This window comes from Mus caroli, unplaced genomic scaffold (assembly GCF_978045245.1).
Source record: "Mus caroli unplaced genomic scaffold, Mus_caroli_1 scaffold_5, whole genome shotgun sequence".
Taxonomy (NCBI): domain Eukaryota; kingdom Metazoa; phylum Chordata; class Mammalia; order Rodentia; family Muridae; genus Mus; species Mus caroli.
This window is the reverse complement of record NW_028227260.1, coordinates 152,542,300-152,562,656: the sequence shown is the minus strand read 5'-3', so window position 1 is coordinate 152,562,656 and position 20,357 is coordinate 152,542,300.

Genomic DNA, 20,357 nt, shown 5'->3' with positions numbered 1-20,357 from the left:
TGGACTGAACCTGTGAACCTGTAAGCCAGCCCCTAATTAAATGTTGTCCTTATAAGAGTTGCCTTGGTCATGGTGTCTCTTCACAGCAGTATATCCCTAAGACAGTAAGCAAGGCCACTGTAATGGACAGCAGAATCAAAGCAGCAATTACAATGGTTAAATGTACACAAAGTTCGATGTTGGCTATATCACCTGGCATTTTTAATATTATTTGATTTTGGAATCTAATTACTATGAGGTCTGGTAAGCACTTGGATAAAAGAGCACCTTTTAATATCAGGTGCTGACATCTTTCACAGAAACATCTGTACATGAATGCTCATAGAAGCAATGTATACAATAGGGGAAATATAGAAACAGCCAATATGTTTACTGACCGATGAATACATGAACTAAATGTGATATATCCATAGAACAGGATGGTATTTTAAAATAAAAAGAGAGTTTCAAAGTCCTTCATTATCTACACATTGTTCAGTTGTGGGTCTCTGTGTTTCCATCTACCACAAGAGGAAGTTTCTCTGATTACGGCTGAGTGAGGCAGTGATCTATGATTATAGCAGAATGTCCTCAGGACTCATTTTTACTGCTATGTTCTACTATCAGAAAAGTAGTATTTTGTTTTCTTCTGGGCCCACAGGCTGTCTAGTCTTAGGTTCTTGACTTCCTGAGCAATGTCAGACATGGGTTCCATCTCATGGAGTGAGCCTTGAATCCAACCACAGAGTGGTTGCTTACTCCCTTGACTTTTGTGCCACTATTGTGCCAGTGCATCACGAATGCAGGTTAGCATGGTTTATCATAGGTGAGTTGGTGGTTACTCTTTTCCTTTGGAAGTGTGCAGAGTATCTTCCCATACCACAAATACTAGTCAGAAGGAGTAAAGGCTCAGTCTTAAATGAGATGTCTTTATCGTCAAACCTCTCCACTCAGGGTTCAGGGAACTATGCAGAAGAGGAAAAATGCAAGAACCAGGGCAAGTATATGACACCAAAGAAGCAGTGTCTTACAGACACAAGAAGACTGGTATATACATGAACTCATAGAAATTGTGGTAGCATACTCAAGCCTAAGCCAGATAGGGTCCCAGTGCTGATAGAAGTATACCCAAGGTTCCATCCCTATCCTAGAAGCTATCTCCAATTCACAACTGTTCTCAAAAGAAAGATTAACTTTCTCCAATATAGTCTCTTAGTATACAAATCACACTTAAGGGAATTCCCCAAACCTAGCAGTAGAAGGACAATACAAAAATGAACTCAACAGTATTGGGGGTGGCAGTCTCATAATGTTTTGTCTGGGTTTATTTTATTTTATTTTTGCCTTACATATTATATATTGTTTTCTGATTTCATGTTTTTATGGATGTTTTGTGTTTCTCTGTCCATCCGTCTAGCTGTCTGAGAATGTGTGTGTATGAATGTTTTTCTTGTCCTTTTTAAAACATTCGAGTTTGTTTACCTGTTTGAGAGAGAGAGAAAGAGAGAGAGAGAGAGAGAGAGAGAGAGAGAGAGAGAGAGAGAGAGAGAGAGAGAGAGAGAGAGAGAGAGAGAGAGAAATAAGGCATGGAGATGGGTGAGTGGGAAGAACCTGGAAGAAGCTGGAGGTTGAGAAACTGAAATGAGAAAATATTGCTTGAAAAAGTCTTATTTTCAGTTAAAAATAAATGAAATAAAATGGACCACTGATATGTGCAATAACACAGACTTTGAGACATTATACAAAGTGAAAGAAGCTAGCTACTAATGGCAACATTTTGAATGATTCCATTCACATAAATGGACTAAAATACATATAAAATTAGAGCTTTTAAGCAGCTAAGTAATTATGGATGATTGTCAGGATGACAGATAACTGGGATGTATATAGAACTTCTTTTACAGAATATGTAAGTGTTCTAAGTTAATTACAGTGATGAAAGTAAACACCTGGGCTGGAGAGATGGCTCAGTGGGTAAGAGCACCCGACTGCTCTTCCAAAGGTCCGGAGTTCAAATCCCAGCAACCACATGGTGGCTCACAACCATCCGTAACGAGATCTGACTCCCTTTTCTGGATTGTGTGAAGACAACTACAGTGTACTTACATATAATAAATAAATAAACCTTTAAAAAAAAGAGAAAGTAAACACCTATTAGAATGGTAAGAGCATCTATACACCTCAAATGGATGGGATGATGATAAGTTCTTTTAAAAGATAATTTTATATTGTGTTCTATAAATCTATCTACAATTTAAAGGGTGTGGGTAGGTTAAAAACAAAGTGATAGAAATATTAACCAATGGGACAGGATGGATAACCCAGAAATAGGAGTGCAGCTAAATAACTAAAATTCTCCAAGAAAAATTTCCATATAGACACACCAATTTGTGCAACTAGCTGTTTGCACACAAACTGTTGTTCACTAGCTGTTGTTCACAAAGGCTAGGCAAACCAAGTAATATGCTTGGTTTAGCATCCTAACAGGAAGATACACAGAAGGCAAGAAGGAAGGAGTTGGCAATAGCAGCCCCTCGGTTAGTTGGGGAGAGAAAAGGAATTAAGTTCAGGCCTTAGAACTGAAAAACAGCATCAGATCCCCAATGTTGTAATCCACTGGCAAACAGAGCCTGTAACTTATGCCTCCAACCTGTACCTACAGACTGAGCATCTAGAACTGCACTAACTATTCAGACAAGTGACTGGCTCTATGAACCTTCAGCAAAAGAACAGGGAGTATGACTCCACCTGCTTGAGATCCAGTCCCAGGCAAAATCCAAAAGCCCCAGGTGTAGAGACAAGAACACACAGAGGGAGTTTCTAGACCTGTTTGGTATTAGAGTAGACTCAAGTTTTGGCTGCTTTATTTCTAGTTCTGGAGTGAGTGAGAAACTCAACTACTCTCCATATTGTCTAGGTTCCTATGGCCATGAGATTAAACTTTAACCCCATGTATTACTGGTCTTGATCTCCAAAAAATTGCTTCCATTATTCATCCACAACCCTCTGGCAGTATAACTCTCCTTAGTCTAGTGCTTAGAGGAATCTCCAGCCTGTCTCAGCACCAGGCAGAATCCTGTGGAGCACTATTCAAGGCCTTGATTCTATGAAGTGCTAATTTGGTCTCAGCATGCTAAAGGGTGATGTAGCACAGCAGCAGAGTTCATGCCTTCCATGCAAAATTCCTGAGTTTAGTTCCCAGTGGGAAAGTGAGATGGAAAGTGAGTGGGAAAGTAAGAAGAAAGAGAATGGAAAATAAATTCAAAGAACTTTAAGGGAGCCACACCCCTCACTTAATGATAAAAATAAGGTGCTGTTATACACTGAGGCAAGAATAGGCAGTATGTGAGCCACCCACCAGGCAGCATACATGAGCTGGTCTGAGGCTTCCAAGACATGTACAGCAGAGGACTGCTTTGTTTTGGCCTCAGTGAGAGAAGATGCACTTGACCCTCAAGAGACTTGAGTCCCCAGGGAGGCCTGGTGAGGAGGGCCACATCTTCTTGGAGATAAGGGGAGAAGAAAAGGGATGAGGAACTATGAGAGGGTGGACCAGGGGGGGCAATGACTGGACTGTAAAAAAATATTAATATATATTATATACATACACACATAATAGCCACTATGGATGAACTCTTACATGGAGTTTTCTGGGGCTCACTGACTACCATGCTTAGTAAATCCCAGGCCAGTGAGAGACTGTGTGTGGAAAAACAACTTGTGGATAGTTTCTAAGGAACAAGACCCAAAGTTGATTTCTGGCTTTTACTTACACATGCACTTGTACACACACACACACACACACACACACACACACACACACACACACACCAAATGAAAAGTTAGAGAAATCTAAAACCTTGTGTATTTCTAGTGGAAATATCAAATGGTGAAGCTACTATAGAAAATAGCAAGGTGAAGAATTAACTGGAGATTAGTCAGTGGAGCTCTATGTAAGTGTATTTTCCTAACATATATGACAAGCAGTAGTATAAATATTGTTGAGGAGAGAGCTAGGAAAGATAGAAAAGATAAATTCAAAAAGTACAATGTTGCAGTTATACAGAATGAGTAAGTGTAAAAATTCAATGCTCACCCTGGTAACCATAACTAGTCATGTGGCATTGTATGATGGATATTTATTGAGAGTAGATATTTGGTACTCCTTTTAAATTATTTTTTAGAAAGGTAAGTTTTTAAAAGTTTTATTCATTTATTATGTACACAGTGTACTGCCTGCATATATGCCAGAACAGGTGCCACATCTCATTTCAGATGGTTGTGAGCCACCATGTAGTTGCTAGGAGTTGAATTCAAGTTCTCTGGAAGAGCAGTTAGTGCTCTCAGTCTCTGAGAGAGAGAGAGAGAGAGAGAGAGAGAGAGAGAGAGAGAGAGAGAGAGAAAGACAGAGAGAGACAGAGAGACAGAGAGAGAGACACACACAGAGAGAGACAGACAGAGACAGACAGAGAGACAAAGAAGAAAGAGAGAGAAGGGAAGAAAGGAAGGATGGGAGAATGGAAAGAAGGAAGAGATGGATGAAGGGAGGGAGGGAGAAAGGAAGAGAGGAAAAGAGAAAGGGAGGAAAGGAAGGAGGGGAAAAGGGAGGGAAGAAGGAACTCAGGCAGGCACACAGGTAGACCTACTGTATTGTATTCTTACTAAAAATAAAAAAAATAAATCAGGTTTTAGAAAAGTGTTTTTACATCTATGTTCATAGAACCATTACAGTAGCCATGAGATGGAAGCAAACCAAGGTGCCTTTTGATATAGGAACAGATAAATAAAAGTAATTGTATAGATAACAATTAGGAATTATTCAACCTCTATCGGGATAGAAACCTTGACACATGTTACAACTCAGATAAATTCTTGTGATCCATCTTCCCAAGGAAATGAACCAATCACAGAAAAATAGATCGTATGTAACTCCACTTATATGAGCTACCTATATTAGTCAAGTTTATAGAAACAAAATAGAATGGTATTTTTCAGAGGCTTGGTGTCAGAGGGCATGGAGTATCAACAGATATATAAAGTTTTAATTTGCAAGATAAAAAAGAGCTGGCTGCATAGCAATGAAAACACAATTAATACTCCTGAATACTTAAAAATGTTTAAATTGGAGATCTCAGGGATAGACTATTTGTTAAATATATAGAAGCCAAAATATAAGCAAATAAAATAAAAAGAATGTGAGAAAGAGGAAAGATGTTTAAGATGGCATTTTAACATTACATTTATTTTATCAATATTTAAAACAAGGTGGAATTTGTAATGATTAGATATTTCTGGCTCTTGTATCAGACTCAATGTTTAAACCTAGATGATCATATTATCAGGCAGAAATCCAATTACTATTAAGAAAACTGTAATTCCATATATTATCTGAAGCAATAACATTTATTATTTTATATTTTCTAGCAAATAACAAATGTAAAGAATTATAAATATGTTGGTTGACAAAATGTGTATCTGAACTATGATAATAGCTAATGTTCAAAATATGTCTGATTGAAGTAGTAACTAATCTTTACTGAAAGTAGTGTCAAGCAAGTTGACAGATTTGCCTGGAAACACATCATTTTAGATCTGGTTTATGCCATAAAATGGATGACAAAGGCTGTATTAGCAAAGTATTGGGGCTGGAGAGATGGCTCAGTGGTTTATAACATTGGCTATGCTTCCAAAGCATTCAAGTTTTATTTCCAGTGGTGGTTCATAACTGTATTTACCTTCAGTTCTAGGTGACTGGGCACACTCTGCCAGCCTCCACATGTACTGGGTATACAAGTGGTACATGGACATACATGCAAGCAAAACACACAAAATAAAAGCAAAACATTATGTTAGTTCAGAGGATGGCACCAGAATAGGCCAGACGATATGCACCATGAATGTTGTGGAACCCTGTGGTGAAGGAGGCATTTCAATGCTACAGCCATTCTATATTCAGCAGCTACGTTCTGCAGGGAAGATGGAGCAACGTGGAAAGTCTATGTCCCCTGAATTCAGAGAGGTGAAAAGAAACTGATTTACAGGAGCCTCTTTCAAAATGGTATTGTAGCAGCATCTCAAAGAGCATACTGTCTTACCATGTTTTTGGAGGAATACATGGCATTCCTACATTTTGCGGGGCAAACTGGTTGAACCTTGCTTATATAGTGCATATACAACTTTGTCAGTGTTCCAGAGCAGAGGAGATATACTGGATGCTGGGAATGAGCTGATTTTGACATGTTCACTGGAGTCTTATTTCATTATGTTTTAATTACCCAGTTGTTTTTGCTTCAAGTCCCAGATTGCTACCAGGCAGTTAAAAATACAGCGGACTCCTCAAGAGTCCACTCCTTTTACCCTACACAATATTGTCTTGTACAGGGGTAAATGTACTGTCATTGCAACTGAACAATATTATTTAAATAGAGAGATCAAAATTTAAACTTGCTTTTCACTGGTAGTTCCAATTTCAATGTGAAATAAAGTAGGAACTCATTTTAATAAGTTAACGCATCCATAGGAGATTCCTTTTACACTTAACACACTGCATACTTAATGGAGTTTAATCATCTTTAATGACAAACTTTCACAAAATTTCTTTAACATAAGAAGTTTTTTCTTATTAATAGCACATATGGGAGAATTACTATATAACTTGATAATGTTGATGAGATTTCTTATTTCTAAGAGAGAGAAAAACTGAGACAGGTGAGAGACTGCTAGAGAAAATAAGATTTTCCATTGTAAACAGAGTAACAGAATATCTTTCAAAAGTGGCTGTGGATATAGCTAGAATTTGGGACTCTTTTGGTAAGTGAAAAGGTGGCTATTTGAACTAGTCTGTGAAGAGTTCAATACACCTGTACCCTCAAAACTCACTTAATCCTAGTAAGGTTTTCAGAGGCTATCAGGATTAGATCATCAAGTGTGTTAGGCCATTCAGAAGTGACGAGGACTAGTCATTATGGCAGAGCTCCCATTATTGGATCCTATGACCATGTAAGGAAAAAGGCCAGAAGACATTTCCATTCTCTTAGTCTCAATTTCCTTCAGTCCCCCTCTCCTCCCTCCCTCTCTCCATCCCTCTCCTTCTCTCTAGTCTCATTTATACAATGCCCCATGTTTCCTTAGGACTATATCAGCAAAAGAAAGAGCCAGCTCAACTTATATCTCCAAAATTAAGTCAAAACCAATTTTTCTTCCTTAATAATTTACTCAGTCTATAGACTTGTGTTATTAGCAACATAAACCAGATTGCGTACTCTCAAAATCTATGACTTCTCATTTCTAAAATTGTAGAAAATAATGCTATTTACTTTGGGGGTTAAATTTTATATATTTGTCTATATGTGTGGGAACATTTAGTGATTGGTATATCATAAATGCTCAGTAAATCAAAGTATTTCTGGACCACAGGTTTTTTTATGTCTTATTTTTATTAAAATTACCCCAAACTGTATCAGCAGCATAGGAACTGCTAAGCTATGCCTCCTAGGTGCCTAGATCATCACCTCGTCCTGAGAGTTAAATGTCACGTTAACTTCAGGAAAACAGAACATTTCAAAAAGCTCTTTATGTTGGTTAGGGACTAAATTAATCTAATATGACTAATGACCTTATAAGAAGAGGAGATTCTGAATACTCACTGATAAGTGGATATAGGCCAAAAAGTACAGAATACCTAGGATACAACTTACAGACTGACAGTAAGAGGTGTAACAAGTAGAAAGGCCTCAGTCCCACTTAGAAGGGAGAAGAAAATAATCACAGGAGGCAGAGGGAGGAAGAGATCTGGGTGAGAGAGGGAAGGGGAAGAGGAAAGGGGAACAGAATCAAAGTATATGGGGGACTTGAGAGAAACCCAGAGGGCCAAGAGAATGAATGGAAATAAGCAACCCCGGGGGATGGGAGTGGGGCGACTCCCTAGAAAGTACCAGAGATCTGGAATCTCAGGACTCATTGGGGGTGACCTTAGCCAAAATGCTTAACATTAGGGGGAGGAAACTTAAAGGGTCCATCTCCAGTGGATAGACAGGGCCTCAAAGGAGGGACAGGGTTACTAACCCACAGTCAAAATTTCTGACCCAGAATTGTTCCTGTCTAAAAGAACTGTAGGGACAAAAATGGAGAAGAGACAAAGGAAAGGCAGTCCAATGACTAGCCCAATGACTAACCTCCATCTCATAGAGGGGGCACCAAAGCTTGACACTATTACTGATGCTATGATGTGCTTACAGACAGGACATGGCATGGCTGTCTTCTGAGAAGCCCTACCAGCAGCTGACAGAGGCAGACGCAGATACTTACACCCACCTATTGGATTGAAGTCAGGGACCCCTATGGTTGAATTAGGGGAAAAACTTAAGAAGTTGAAATGAAGAGTGACCCTATGGGAAGACCAGCAGACTCAACTAACCCAGACCCCAGGGAGCTCCTAGAGACTGAGCCACCAGCCAGAGCATACAAGAGCCAGTCTGGGGCCCCTGGCACATACAGAGAAGAGGTCTGTCTGGTCTGGCCTTAGAGGGAGCAGATGCTCTTAATCCTTGAGAGACTTGATGCCACAGGGAAGGGGGAGGCCTGATGGGGGAAGCACTCTTTCAGAGGCAAGGAGGAATGTGGGAGAGGGGACTAAGGGCAGGCAACTGTTGAAATGTAAATAAATAATAAAAAAACTCAAAGTATATTACACAAAGAAAAAGAGAGATACCAAAGATGGTTCATGCCCATAGGAAAAGTGAGAATACAGAAGAGTACCTAAAACTCAAGCAGAGAGTCCACAGAAAAATTCAATCCTGCCAATACCTCAATTTTGGAATTTCATATTCTACAATCTCTGAGCCGTTAAATTTCTGATGTTTATGTAACCTGTTTGTAATGTTTTGTTATGGTAGTGCTAGCTCACACACTGTATTTCTGTCTTTCTAGAATGACAGCAGAGAATATGCCCAACTCATCAAACTTCAAGGTACATAGTCTAGTCTGTAGTAGGTTTATAATCAATATGGATTCACTATACCAATGAAATAGAGTTGGAGAAGGGCTACCCTTTATTGACATCTGCATTTGGCAGAAAACTAGATGATGGGGGTTGTGAGCTAAGAGAAAGGGGATGTGGATTCAGATGACATGAATTTGATTTAGACACAGCTTCATTGCAAAGGGTCCTAGCCTTTTCTTTGGAGTGAGCTGACTCACTGAGCAGCCTGGGATCAGACTGCCTGATTCATATCAGTTTCATTATTAGCTTCCACTGTGACCATGGAAACAGCTTTTCATAGCTTTCTCATGATTCATTCTCTTTACCTACCACTGAAATAATGATGGCTGTCCCATCTTAGAGCATGTAAAATTAAGTGAGACAACGCGAACAAGGCTCATCTGAACTCACAGAGACTAACACAGCATGCACAGGGCCTGCATGAGTTTGCACTACAGTCCTTTGTGCTTATATTTTGGCTTCCGAGTTAGTGTTTCTATGGGATTCCTGAGTATGTGAACAAGTGTGTCTCTGATTCTTGTGCCTTGTCTTGGGCTCTGTGTCTTATTAAACTTCATTGTGATCACTTTTGTTTTACTTTTATATTTTACTTTGTTATGTTTTTTAAATTGAATGAATGAGTAAATGAATGAATAAATGAATGAAAACCTAGACACTAGGGTAAAGGTTAATAGCTGAACTGTCACTTAGGACTGCTAGGAGAGGCAAACTCAATTTTCTCAAATGGTGTGACACTGTATATCATTCACTCTAAGGTAAGACCAACATATAATGGACTCCACAGTTTTTGTTTGTAGTTACAGTCTGATGGTGTTCTGTTTTGTTTTGTTTTGTTTTCCTGTTTGGGTGTTGTTTTATTTTGTTTATTTTGGGGGATTTTGTATTGGGATCTTCTAAAAGAAAGAACCTAAAGTTGGATAGGTAGGAAAGGTAGAAGGTCTGGAAGGACTTGAGGGGGAGGAAGAATATGATCAAAATATATTTAAAACTTAGATAACAAACAATAGTTAGGTAAAACAATAACACATTTAAATACTTACAGATGTACGTGGCCCAGAAAAAAAAAAAACAGTCCACAAAATGTTAACACTTAGAAGATATCTCAGTATTACTGAATGAAGTATAGAAACTAAAATCTTTGGTGATTATTATTAACCTATGGCCAATTGTGGCATGTAAATTAATATATTCATTATAGAAATCAGTGTAGATAGTCTTCAAAAGATTAGAAGTAGAACCATCATATGACTCAGCAACTTTATTGAGTATATATACAAAGGAATTTAAATAAGTATATTAAAGAGACATCTGCACTTATATGCTTATTTTAATAGTATTTACAGTAGTTGAAATATGGTCTCCAGCAAGACACAAATGAATGAATGGATGGATTTTAAAATGTGGAATACATATATATATATATATATATATATATATATATATATATTCAATGTATATGCAATATTATGCCACTAAGAGTGGAGTCACCTCATTTGCAGCAACATGTATGGAGCTAGAAGACACTATGTTAAGTGAAATTAAGCAAGCATAAGAAACAATTTATGTTGTTAGAATAGTTGATCACAGGGGCTGAGGAGGCTCTTCTGTTGGTGAAGTCCTTTTATTACAAGTATGAAGACCTGAATTTGATCTCCAGAACCACATAAAAGAGTCTGGTGTGGTGTCACACTCCTGTAATCCCAGAAATGGGGAAGTGGAGATAGACAGAGCCTTGGGGCAAAGATAGCCATGTTCAGACATCTTAATGGCCTCCTGTGTGAACATCAGGCCAATGTATCAACAAAAGCTGGATAGAACAACACCCAAAGTTCTCTTCTGACCTACACACATGGATACATATGCCCATGTACGCAAACATGATGGCGAAGTAGAGAGTAGAAGTGTAGATATTAGAGGCTATGAAGTACAATGCCCCTTCCTAGTGGGATGGATACACAGAACTCAGATAATGCAGAGCTAAATACAGAGGTTGGGAAGTGGTTCTAATGTTCCACAGCATAGAGACTTAACAGTAGTCTATAACAATTAATTATTCATTTCAATAAAACTAGAAAATCTATAGACTGTCAACACATAGACTAATTTTAATACCATGATTTGATTGTGATATGTTGTATAATTTCCAAATTATAATTCCATAACTTATAAATAAGTACAAATATTATCAATTAAAAACTAAAAGTTGTAGCTGGAGATGTAGCTCAGTTGTTAGGGTATGCATGTGGAATATGATGTGCTTACAGACAGGAACCTGGCATGGCTGTCTTCTGAGAAGCCCTACCAGCAGCTGACTGAGGCAATATTCTGCCATGCAGGAAGCCCGAGATTCAGTCCTCAGCACCACATAAACCAGGCTTGGTGGTACACACTTATAGTCCTAGAACTAGGGAGTATAAAAGTATAAAATACACTTGTAGTCATTGCACAAAATGAAATAATATAATAATAAATAATATAATGATCACAGGACTGTCCCATATCTCTGTAACTAATCAAATGTATAGATTGTGAGTCATTACAATTTAGCTTCCTGGCTCCATATAAAAGGAAGCACCTTAGAATTTAAAGTCAATTTAGCATTTTGTGTTAATTTTTATAGATAAACCTCTGAAAGTGGCTGAATTTTCCTAATGTGTGTGTGTGTGTGTGTGTGTGTGTATGTGTGGTGGGTGAATATGTAAACAGGTGTGCGAGATATAAGTGGAGACTTGAGGAGGATGTTGTATATCCTTCATGATCACTCAGTTCATCTTATCATCTTGCTCCCTTGAGACATGTTCTGTCACTGAAGCTGGATCTTACTGTTTTGGGGCTAGATTGGTAGTCAGCAAGCCCCAGAGGCTCCTCTGTCTCTTTGCTGACCCAGTACAGTGGTTGTAGGCATGTGTGACCTCATCTAGCTTGGGATCTGAATGGAGGTCTTCATGCTTTCTCAGCAAGTGCTCTTTCCCACTGAGCCATCTCTTCAGTCCCCAAATTTCCTTCTTTTAAAATTATCCTGGAGTGCCTCATGTTTGCCTTGCATGTATCCCATCTCAAAACACTACATTGCCTCTGGATTTCTTTCTGGCTCTGAGAGGTGTAACTACTGATATAAGAATGCCTGTAGCATTTCACAATCTATGAAATGCAAATACTAGGATGAGTAATTGCAAAGAGTTTGATGATATCTCTCATTTGAAGAATAATTCAATTGTGGGGTAATATGAAATTTCTCATTTTGTTTTGCTGTTAATCAAAAGCCAAAATCTACTAAATAAAAGCATTTAGCATTCTGAAAACTAAAGTTTTCTAAAGACAAATATCTCATAGTTCTGCATAATATGTAGTCTTTATAATTTCAAAGTTCTCTGTATCTTCTTTGGCTGGGAATGAGAAAAATCATTCCTATTATCCAAGCTTTCATTTTTGCCCATTTTTCTTATTTATGAATCATAAAGGTGCTAAAGAATGCATGATTATACAGAGTCCTATAGAGTCATTCATATCATATGAAGTAAACTGGCAAAGTCTATCTGAATCTATGTACTTTAGAGGCTAGAGGTCTTAATGAAGAGGAGAGGAATAACAAGAGACAAAATATGTCTCACACACACACACACACACACACACACACACGGACGGACGCACAAACGTGTCCATATCCTCCAGTACCCACCCCATGGGATCAAGTGTCCTTCTGAAAGGCAGAACAGGAAGAACTATCATGCCACTCAGAATGGCTGGGCAGAACATGCCAAAGTTTTCTTCTGACCTGCACATACACACATACAGACACATGAACACACATACAGAAAGTTAATCACAAAATGGGGAGTATATTAGAGGCTATGAAGTGCCCCTTCATAGTGGATAGATTGAACTCTGTCCACCTTTACAAGATTAATTTCATCTTAGTGCCTGGAAAGACCAAAACAATACTAATTAACAGTCCTGTAGGTAGATATCAGATATCTAAATGAATCCATGGGGCTCAGTTCTTTTCAGAGATTTTAGGAGAGACTCTCCCATTTTTTTGAAAAATTTAGCTTCTAGAGATTTTGCAAATTCTTCACCTTCAAAGCAACCTCTTCTTTTAATTGTTATACTTCCTTTTTATCACTGACCTATGTGCAATACTTTAATAAGACACTTCTGATTATATTATGCCTATCTGGATAACAGAAGACAGTGCTGCCATGTTAAGATAATTGATTTAATCACATATGCAAAGTTCCTTTGAAAATATTCCCACTGGGTCAGGTAGTGAAAGTACATGTCTTTAGTCCCAGAAGGCAGAAGGCAGAGGCAGGCAGATCTCTATGAGTTTGTGGCCAGTCTGGTCTACAGAGCAAATTCCTGGATAGCCAGAGTAACACAGAGAAAGCCTGTCTTCCGTGTTCCCATTAAGTCTCAGGCAGGCTGAGATCAGGCTTCTCTTGATTTCATCTACTTACAAACAAAACATGATTTGTGGGACTGGTGTACAATGTGGAAAAGGGAGATTACTTAAATGTGATGGGAGAGCGGATCAGTCTGGATTGCATCTGAATGAAGTGGGCCATTCCTATCCATATATTTAAAAATCCTGCCCTGCCCATAAGCAGACTACAAAGGAACAAAATCTCAGAGATTCTCCCTTATGGGTGTGAAGTCCTACTATCTCCTTTCTAGGTATCCACCCCCCCCCCATTTTAAATAGTCTTACTCATCACATCTAGGTTAGACATGATATCTTCTAGGAAAGCTTTGCTACACCCCAACCCAAGTCCTGGCTCAATGGCCTACTCATTGTTCTAACAAAAGCCTCTCTTTCCCTTGTCATACTCCTAATTTCTGCTTCTTAAATCTTAAAAGCATTGCAAAATTATGGTATTTCAGCACATTTATATAATCTTACATTATCTACTTACTTTTTTTTTTTACCAGATAATTTTTTTTAACTCTCTCCAAATGTTGACCATTTCCTCTGTGGTAAAATAATAGTCAAATATCAATTCAGTTTTTAATTTTTGCTGAGCCACTTAGAGTCAATTCCCATGTTTTAATTTGGACACCCACCCCCAATCCCTGTGAATGAACTAAAGGCTCTATGTTAAAAGCTTGGTACTCAATTGGTGACTATAATAAATGGTGATTGAATCATGAGGAGGGTGCTAACTCTATCGATGGATTAATGCATTGATGAATTGAAAGCTAAATATACTACTAGGAGGCAGGCCCTGGTTGAAGGGTATTGCTCACTGGAGGTATATGCACTTGAAATGCTGGACACCAGACACTTAACCTATCTGCTTCTACTTCCTGGACCCCAGTTGGCTAAGCATTTCTGTTCCACTATGCTCTTTCCACCAAGATGCTATGCTACCAATTTCCAGATACTTTTTTTTTTCCGTTCTTTTTCTTATTAGGTATTTTCTTCATTTACATTAAAAATGCTATCCCTTTTCCTAGTTTCCTCTCCGAAAATCCCCTATACCCTTCCTTCCCCCTCCCCCTGTTCCCCAACCTACCCACTCCTGCTTCCTGGTCCTGGCATTCCCCAATACTGGGGCATAGAATCTTCGCAAGACCAAGGACCTCTGTTCCCATTGATGGCCAACTGGGCCATTCTCTGCTACATATGTAGCTAGAGACACGAGCTCTGGGGAGTACTGATTAGTTCATATTGTTGTTCCACCTATAGGGCTGCAGATCTCTTCAGCTCTAGCTCCTTCATTGGGGACCCTGTGTTCCATTCAATAGATGACTGTGAGCATCCACTTCTGTATTTGCCAGGCACTGGCATAGCCTCACAGAAGACAGCTATATCAGGGTCCTGTCAGCAAAATCTTGTTGGCATATGCAATAGTTTCTGGGTGGACTCCAGACAACCAAATAACTCTATTAAAAATGGGGTACAGAGCTAAACAAAGAATTCTCAACTGAGGAATACTGAATGGCTGAGAAGCACCTGAAAAAATGTTCAACATCCTTAATCATCATGGAAATGCAAATCAAAACAACCCTGAGATTCCATCTCACACCAGTTAGAATAGCTAAGATCAAAAATTCGGGTGGCAGCAGATGTTGGTGAGGATGTGGAGAAAGAGAAACACTCCTCCATTGCTGGTGGGATTGAAAGCTGGTAAAACCACTCTGGATATCAGTTTATCGGTTCCTCAGAAAATTGGACATAGTACTACTAGAAGATCCAGCAATACCTCTCTTGGGCATATACCCAGAAGATGTTCCAACTTGTAATAAGGACACATGCTCCACTATATTCATAGCAGCCTTATTTATAATAACCAGAAGCTGGAAAGAAACCAGATGTCCCTCAACAGAGGAATGGATACAGAAAATGTGGTACTTTTACACAATGGAGTACTAATCAGCAATTAAAAACAATGAATTTATGAAATTCTTAGGCAAATGGATGTATCTGAAGGATATCACCCTGTGTGCGGTAACCCAATCACATAAGAACTCACACAGTATGTACGCATTGATAAGTGGATATTAGCCCAGAAACTTAGAATACCGAAGATACAATTTGCAAAACACATGAAATTCAAGAAGAAGGAAGACCAATGTGTGGATACTTTGATCCTTCTTAGAATGGGGAGCAAAATATCCATGGAAGGAGTTATAGAGACAATGTTCGGAGCAGAGCCTGAAATTTATACAATTCATAACCATACAAGAAACAAAATCAACCAAAGGTTAAGAGAAACCAAAAATCAGTAACCTTAAGTTTCTGCTTTCAGAAAACTAAAGGAAGAATAAAAATAAACCTAGACAATGAAATTTAAAACAAGCAATGCTGGAAAAGTGAAAATTGTTAAAGTTCACAAAACATTCAGTAAAACTGATAAATCCCTAATGAAGCCAAAAGATAAAAAAATAAACAAAATAATAAAACCCACGAAAATAGATGCCAATTACTAATTTCAGAAACTAAGCATGGGCTATCACTAATCCAGAGGGTGTGGCATTGTTAAAAATAGAGCATTAGATAAGAAACAAATATAGTCAGCTGATCTTTCACACACAAAAATCAAGGTATCTAAGTAAAGAAAGCACAGGATTAAAAAAAATTTGAGCTGAACCAATTCAACATTTACACTAAAAAAGAATCTATACACATAGCCTAAAAACTTTTCCCGAAGTAATTGAAAATATATCAGAATTAAATGTATACTAAACTAATATAAAATTTCTGGTAGTATCATTGTCATATAATAAGAGTAGACTTCACTTTATAAGAAACTAGAAGCAATGCCAAGATTCCTCTGTTGAACACCTTTTAATGCTGTTTATACCTTTTAGCAAGCTAAGATAAACTATATGACACTAAATATTCTAGCAGCAGGATATGGGATAATAGAGATCTGCTCTAAAATGTTCACAGTCTAATTATCAGAAGCTTTTCACCTTATTTTTTAAGGCAGATACCATACAGAACAACAAAAGAATTTAGCAGAGTCATCCACACCATGCTTGTTTTGCAGCTACCAAAGATGCAAGATTTAAAGGGTTACAGATGGAGTCTTGCATCCATTTCTGGGCAACATGACACAGAGTACAAGTTCCTGAAAAGAGGCCATAAGAGGCCACCTTGAGATTGGGAAGGTGAAGGCTATGTTGTAAAGAAGATCCCAGGATATTGGAGGTGTCAGGGCAATGGGACATCCATTTAGTAAAGCTGCAGGCATAAAGTGAAGTCTACTCAAGAGGCTATGTGTGCCACAGGTGGCAGAAGAGGGGAAGTGGGTCCACACAAACCTTTTGGAATACAGACAATTCTATTATGATCCTGAGCCACCAGACATGGATCTGAAAAATCTAGCATTTGCTCTATTCCTTATTATGCCCCCAATCCCTCCCTTTGGGGATAGAAATGTTTATTCTGTTCTATTGTATGACAGGGACATATAACTTGCTTTTTCATTCTTGTAAGAGTTAAAGAGCTCACCTTGAATCTCAGTTGAGAATTGGTGAGACTTGAACTTCTTTCTTTTATAAATTTTATGACATTTTTTGTGCATGTGTATATGTCCACATGCCAAAGTATGTGAGTTAAGGTCAAAGAACAGCTCGTGGGAGTGACTTCTCTCCTTCTGTTCTGTGGGTCCTGGGGTTCAAATTCAGCTTTTCAGGCTTGGAAACAGGTGTCTTTCGCCACTAATCCATCTCATCAGCCCCAGGCTTTAGACTTAATAAATGTTAGAGGTATTAAAAACTATGGAGATTTTGGAAGTTGAACTGAATGCATTTTGTAGCATGAGATGGCCATGAGTCTATAGGGACAAGGGTGGAAGTTTATGGCTATAAAGTAATGGTTTGAGTGTCAAGTTGGCAAAGAGTTGAGTATGATTGTTAATAATAGTCATCAACTTGAAAGAATATACAATCACAAGTCTCTATGAATGCCTGTGACACATTATCAAAATTAGTTTTGCCTCTGGCCATGCCTATGAGGGATTTTTTTTTTTTTGATTAGGTTAACTGAGGTGGGAAGACTTGAGTACTGTGGGGATACCAATCCATGGGCTAGGGTCTGAGACTGAAAAAATCAAGAGAAAGGGAGCTGATCACGGGCAGTCATCTGGCTCTGCTTACTGACTGCTGATTCAATGAAACCAGCTGCCTGAAACTCTTGCTGCCATTATGTCCCAGTCATGACCTATCCTGGGTCGATGAGCACAAAGAACATTCCTTTACATTGCTTTTGTCAGGGTACAAAAGACAAGTAATAGAAGGTTTGAAAGGTAGGCGAAATCCCTGCTGGCATGCCACATGACATTGTATACTTAACACAGCACTCAAGGCAACTTATAGTAACATCTCTCACATCATTTTTCTCATTGATTTTTCAATTTGAAACGCTGTATATTGGTATTTCCTTTTCTATCATATACTCTTACTTGGAAGTTCTGAGCCACTGTTCAAAATTTCTTTTTTGTCTGAACTACCTCCCCAATCCTTTCCTATATATATCTTCTATTTATGCATTAACAGATAGCTGGAGGAGCAACATTCACCACACTATAATACAATTTTTCCTGGGTGTGTTTGTGTCTACCACTCTATTGTGTGGATTTAGAGTGCAAGAGCTTTATTTCTGATGTTTTCTCTAGTTCATTGTGTGGTAGGTGTTTAATAAATATCTGCTCAATGTACAGTGTCAGTGAGGTGTAACCAGAGAGTGTGAGTACAAGTGGGGGGAAAGGAACGACAAGTTAAAATTAAAGTGATTTTCTTTTTTTAATTACAAAATATAGCAAAACAAAATATAGTAAGAAACAACCCAAAACTATTACATCAAAGTTGGATAGGACATACCAACAAAAGAAAAGCAGCCCAAGAGAAGGCACAAGAATCAGAGACCCACTAATTCATAAACTCAGGAATCCCATAAAAACACTAAACTGGAAGCCTCAACATACACACAGAGGACCTGTTCCAGACCCCAGAGGTCCTGTGTATGTTGTCTCCACATGAGCTTTGCTCATATTGATTTAGAGGACTTTGCTTTCTTGGTCCTCCACTCTTTCTGGCTCTTATACTTTTAAATCAAGGCAATTGTCAATCCACACATTCTTTGATTTGAGTCTGTACTACCAGCTTCATAGCTTAGGGTCCTGGATAAAAACCTTTCTGAGCCTCTCCACACACCATGTACCAAGTTGTTTCACAGGGTCAGACAGCCTGGTTCACATAAACTTCATAACTAACCTTCAGTGTATCCATGGCAAATGCCTGACCCTTTTGTACTTCGATGTCCTCATATGGAAGATAAGTTTAGTAGTAATTCTTCCCTGACATAAAATTTTGTTATGATTAAATGGGGTAAAATTTAAGGCTATATATGAAAAACCTAAACCAGGGGAAATCTGAATGTAATTCCTCTAAAGTAGGGAATAAGATTAGTTATCCAGTCTTTCTAATTGTGGGGTTTTGTTTTTTGTTTTTTGGTTTTTGGTTTTTGGTTTTGTTTTGTTTTGTTTTGTTTTTTTTTGACAGAGTTTCTCTGTATAATCTTGGGTGTCCTGGAATTTGCTCTGTAAACCAGGTTGGCCTAGAACTCAAAAAAAAAAGAAGAGTTTAAAACAAAGTACAAAGAAATTGAACATGATGCTAGAAGGTGGAAGATTTTCCAATGTGCCAGAGGATAGTCTATTTAATTCATATTGCTTGAAAAACTTGATATGCACATTTAGAAGAAACTAAGTACCTGACCTTCAGCCTATACAAAAGTCAATTTAATATACATGAAAACTCTTAATGTAAGGCCAATAACTTTGAAACTACTGTTGGAAAACATTGGAAATCCTTCAAAAGATTCGAATTGGCAAAGACTTTATGACTAGTTTTCTAATGGCTCAGGAAAATACCAATAATTAATTAATTAATTAAGACATTTCATTTATACATCAAATTAAAAAGCTTTCACACATTCCTAGAATGAGAAATGTCCATTGGAGTTGTTGATCAAGGTAGTTCAAGAGACTCCCCAAACTTTTATAGGTTATTGTTTTTGCCCTTGGTTGCTTCCCAAAGGTTGAAGGTGAGTCTCTACTGCCAAAGAGCTCAAACTTTGGACACCAAACTCAGACGAATAGAGTTAGATCTAACTTGAAAGCTCTCTTTTTGTGGCATAACTATCATAGTACTAGAAGATACTATGCAAGATGCCAAGAAAAAGAAGCAGTCAGTAGCCCCATCCATTTGTGATGTCCATGAACCACAACAATGACCAACATGGCAAGATATCTCTAAAGGTGCAATATTGGTATGATTAGTGTTAAGACACATTTTACAGGAGGAAAATCATGCCTAGTACTATAAACCTAGCCAACTACTCAAAGCTGTGAAGTTATGGATCATATTTAACACACACATACACACATACACACACACACACACACACACACACATCAAACTACTCCCACTATTTTACTAGACAAACATAATTCCTAACTTCATTCTGAAACGTATCCTTATACCAACCAATAGTGTAATTCTCACCTTCACATCAAAACTTCTTTTTGCAGCAAAAAGAAAACCATTACAGAAAACCACAACTATTCATACTGTGAGACCAGAGGAAGCCTGCCCCTCCCCCAGATACATCTACAACACAACACAACACAACATTTGTACCTAAGGCCCACATAGTAACATAGCAGAAAAGGGAAATGGAAATATCCTAAGAGCCACAGACCAAAAACCAAAAACCAAAAACCAAAAACCAAAAACCAAAAACCAAAAACCAAAAACCAAAAACCAAAAACCAAAACCCTTCTGTGAGACTGAGTTGTCTAGAAATGACAGGAAAGCTATACCATGCTAGCTGAACAGATGGCTGCCTGAATGATGACAATACCAATAC